Here is a 5,177-nt window from a genome sequence, read left to right as displayed (position 1 = left end):
GGCAGAGCAGAGCACAAGCTGGCCGGCTCTGGGCTCAGCACACCCCAAACACAGGCGCAGGGAGACGCAGCAGCTGTTTTGCAGCCATGCCCCAGAGAGGTGGGAAGGATCCCCTGGCCCTGGTCTCACTTGGTTGGGTTTCTGACTGGCTCTGAGGCAGGGGCAGCGCTTCCTCGCTTGTGGGGAGAGCAGAGGCGCCGGAACCGCACGCAGCGTGCAGGCACTGCCTGACAGCGCTGTGGCCACTGGGACGCCTCTGAGCCTCTGCCACTGCGCTGCTGCAGGACAGGGAGCTTTGCAGCTGAGCTGCCCTTGTTCCTCTCTGTCCGTGCAGAGAACGCAGCGCGGAAGAGAAGGGCAGCAGGGTTCCGCCTGTCCCCGGGCTCAGGTTTTGCGCCGCTTCATCTCCACGGAGAGGCGGGTAATACGGAAAAGCCAAATTATTTATTACGGGAAAGCGAAGGGAAGGGGTGAACTGGGAGGTAAAAAGGAGGATGGGCAGGGCCTGAGGGCTGCAGGGAGGGAGATGCCATCAGGGAGAGGGATGGCAGGAGCTCCTGGAGCTTCCCACAGGCTCAGTTGTGAGCACTGGAGCTCCAGCTGGTTCCTTCTGCTGTGCAGCTGGTCCCATCTCCAATGGGAGCTGGAAATTGCTGATGGACGTCAGTTCTTCGGATCCAGCAGAAGAACGAATCCTGCAGATCTTCTTTTGAATGCCAGCTGCATCAGTGTGCTCCTGCAGGATGGGCTCTGATCTTCCCCGATGGCTTGAAGAGCTGAAAGAGAGAGGACCAGAGTCACGGCCAGAGGCCAGATTGAGGAAGGAAAGCCTCCTGCCAGGGCCATCCCAGCCGGCTGTTGCCATGGCCAGGAGGGAGCGGCAGCCACGGGCTTGGGCCGGAGGGTGCTGGCCACGGATCCCCCACGTGCCCTGAAAGCTCTCCGGGCTCTGCCCCCGCCGCCCCTCGTCCGCACAGGGAGCAGAGCCCTCGGCAGCCCGGGCACGGACTGTAGCTGCGGGGCCGGCATGTGCAGCTGTCATGGTTTTACCAGGAAGTGAGTTTCTGGAAAAGTTGTTGTCAAACCAACTAGTGGCCCGATTAAAAATTTGCACGTGTTGTGACCACTGGGGACCTGGATACACCTCTGAGAACACACAGGTTAAAAGCAGAGGATTCCCAGAGTGTCTTCCTCTTTTGGAGTCCGGTGGTGAGTGGAGTCTGACCTCCTCTCCCCTGCCCAGCTGCATCTGGTTGGGGGAGGGGAAGGCCATGCTGCCTGTGGGAAGGTAGGCCAGAGCCCTGCAAGGTGCAGTGGTGGAGGAGACCTGGGATACTTTGGGCAGCCCCCCAGGAGGGAATGATGGAGACTCTGTATTGGTTTGAAATTTGATATCTTGTCCTGGCACCATGGCCAGGAGAAGAGAGGAGGGGGGACAAGGAGCCCAGCCGTCGGCAGACCACAGCCAAGATTTTAACGCTGTTGGTGCTGAAACAATGGTATCTGTAAGAAACACTGATCCTCTCCAGCTGACAATTGAGAGGGGACGGAGGATGGGCAGATGAGAAGAAGGCTTGCGTGAGTGAAGAAATACCAGCAGATGAGAAGTGCCCTAGATGGAGGAGATGATTTGGAGTAGACTTTTGGCTGGACTTTCCTCTTACATGGCCACGGGACAGAACCAAATCTTTCTGTAATGTAGAGACTGCATTTTGGGGGAAGCGGTTTGCCAGAACCCAGGAGTGACAAAGCTGTTGTGAGAAGTAGAGGGAACAGAGACTGTGTGGTGGAGCCCTCTGCCTTCAGCCGAGAAGGATCTCTGTTCCTGAGACCTGCAGGCCCCAGGAGGTGAAATATGGGGGGGGGACAGGTGTCCCAAATGGTAGGAGGCAGCCACTTCTTGGAACTGGGCAAGGCATTCTTAAAAGGACCTAAGGAGCAGTTTGGATCCATGGCCAATGGTGAGAGCACTGGACATGGAAGGAAGATGGGCACCACAGCAGATTCTCTTCGGGCAGCTGCCACGTGTGATACAGAAGCACAAGAGGTTCCTACTGTGTTTTCTGGGAAGGCCCATGGTGGAAGAGGGAGACTCCTCTCTCCTGATGAACTGGGGGAAGTTGTGTGGAGGATGGTATTGGATTGAGAATTAAGTGTTAGAGGGGATTGAGTGTTAGAGGGGTGGAGGGAGGAGGAGGAGTGTTTTGGAAGTATTCCATTGTGGATTGCTGTGTGGTTTTTTTTTTCCTGTTTTTTTTTTCTTTCCCTTTTGTCTCTAATGTTGTAGATTAATAAATTGTTGTGTTTTTCCCTCCATTCCCAAGTTGGAGCCTGCTTTGTTCTGTTTCCGGCTCACATCTCACAGTAACCATTTTGGAAATATACTTTCATAGGGGCACTGGCATTGTGCCAGGGTCAAACCATGACAGCAGCTACCCCTGCTGTCCAGGTGCAGGACTCAGTGCTGTCCTGTCCATGTGTCAGGGCCCGAGGGGAGAAGCATGAGGAGCACCCAGTGTGCTACCTCTGAGCCTTGAAGGTGGAAAACTGAGGAGAAAAATCTTTCACTGGATCTATTTTGTGGTATTTTTTTACTTTATTGCCAAACTCTTCTGTTTTCTCACAAATAATGGCACTGCTCTTTAACTGACACACTGCAGTGATATAGGAGTGATTATATAGGTCTAAGAAAAATAACTTTTTGAATCTTCATCCATAAAAATGTGCCCATTTTTAGTTAATTTGAAGAAACATGTTGGCTCAAATAACATTTTTTAACCTTTTGCTTCCCTAGTACTTTAAAATATATTGTAGAAGTTACAAATATATTTTTCTGAGTAATTTTTCTTATTATATTGGCTTAGTCTCACTATAGCACTGGGCATTTGAATTCAAGTTACTTGAAACCATCAGTGAAATTAAATGTGGTAATATGAAGAAAGGATATTAATAAGGCGTTGATATTTCTTTTTCTGGTAATATTGAAGGAATTTAGTCAGTATGCAAAGAACACCAAACTATGACATTATCACCTGATATTTTCAATGGCAATAAAGTGCTTAAGTGAGGGACTAACTCTGAAGAGCTCTCTTTGTACTGAGGAACTCTACAAATCTAAATGGCCATGTGGATCATAATAATTTGGCACAAGACCAGCATCTCAAACACAACATTTTTATTCCTAGCTATTTCTCCTATCCAACAGGACTGGAAGATAAAGACCATATTTTGATAAAGTGATTATCAAATAATAGATATTTTCAGAGGCCCCACAGGCTCCAGTCCTCCTGATAGAGACCAATCCTTGAGCTCCCATTTGTTACTGGAGAGCTTCTATCCTGTGTTCTTGCTGCACTTGTTTATAAACAAATCATAAGCTTGAGGTTTTGTTTTAACACACAGTTAAACACACATTTTAACCAGTTAAGCTTTCTTCATTTTAGCAGAAAATAGGCTGCTTCAGTCTAGTTTCTAAAGTCAGTTTGTAGAATTACTTGCAATTCTAATTCTAGCATTGCTTGCAGATTGGAGAAGCCATGCGCTGATAAATTGGTTTGATCCCTGTGAAACAGAAGTTAATCTTGGGTGGGGTAATGGAGTGAGAAGTTTTCTTTAAAATCTTACAAACTGACCTATAAAATTTCATCCTTACATAGGATAACTCCCTGAGCAGCTTTATATTGAAATACCAACACCTGTACAACATCAAAGAGATTATACCTGTGTCCTCACTGTTCTGCATTTTGTGAGGTTCCTGCCAGCATCTCTAAAGCCTGTGCAGAGGGACTACATGGAATGGTGTTCCTGTTGTGGCTAGAGGCTCTTAGTGGAACTGGGCCTTCATCAAAAGAGTCCTTTGAGGAATTTAATCACATTTGGGTTGGCTTAATGTACTTCTACACAAGTTTTTCGCAGCAGGACCCTTATGGAGATATATTGGTGACACCTCTACTCATTTTGACTCTGACACAAATGAACTTCAGTGACTTTACTGAACAAACAAATTCTGCAACTTTTTTCAAAGCACAACTCACCACTTGGACTTCACATTGTGCCATAAGTTGAAAGAGTGCATAGAAACACTATGCAAGCCATATCACCTCCTGAGTTGTTTAACAAATTGCATGGTCAGCAGCTCCAAGATCCCACTCCGTGCATAATTAACATCAGTAGAGGTTAATTACAGCTACCCATACAGCAATCAAGCAGAGGGTAAAACTAATCTGAGCAGTTTAATTATTAAAAAAATTATGTTATAGAGTCAATGTGATAATCACCATGCAATAGAGTTTATACCTTTTTAAAACCACATTGTGAAATTTCACCTGTTCTGCAAGATTTATCTGCAAGAAATTTTATAAAAGGTGTTGTAAAATCAGGTAGATAGGGTGTAAATACTCCTAACCACTAATAGGAACACAAGCAGCTGCACAAATAATGCAACGGAAGAACAGGTCAATGATGAACCTTTATCATCTGAAAAGAAAATTTATCTAAATTTGGTTGTGATGATGCAGGGGTTTTCACTTCACAATTACTGATCTCCAAAGTGCAGTTGCAGTGCTTTTTCTGTTAACCCCCTTTATCCCACATTCTTCAGCCCAAGCTAGAAGTCTTTCAAGATCTTACTGTTTTTTCCCTGTCACAAAACTTGGCTTTAAATTTTTCAATGAATGGAGAAAAATAGATTGTGCTGTGTTCCTTTTTAAATGCTCTTGAAACCCTCTGTACATGGAGCAGCTAAATGTTACACTGGTAAGCCATTAGAGTATCTTCAAAATTAATTTAATGCTTTATCTCTTCACAGAGAATAAAAAAAAAACAGTATGAAAAAAATGAGAGGAAGGAGTCTGTCTTTTAAGTCCTTGAAAGCTCATAAGACTAGGTTGGCTTCCTAGTGCATGTAATTTTTACATTGTTTTAGTTGCCATCTGAAATTTCCAGTGAGTCTATAAAATTACCTGGTTCATCTAGATGCAGGCATTCAAGGTGCTATGCCTCAGGGATTCATCACCAAATAGATTAATTCTGTATTGCTATTTAAAGATTTCTTACACTAAAAAGGTGAAATTATTACTGTGCTGCAAGATCCTTCCTATAGCACTTCCAATTTGCTGTTCTAGCTGTCTTGTCACTAACTTCAAATGCTGCATTTTGAGAATGGTACTGGATACAGG

This window comes from Passer domesticus, chromosome 10 (genome assembly GCF_036417665.1).
Source record: "Passer domesticus isolate bPasDom1 chromosome 10, bPasDom1.hap1, whole genome shotgun sequence".
NCBI lineage: Eukaryota > Metazoa > Chordata > Aves > Passeriformes > Passeridae > Passer > Passer domesticus.
This window is presented reverse-complemented; position numbering follows the sequence as displayed.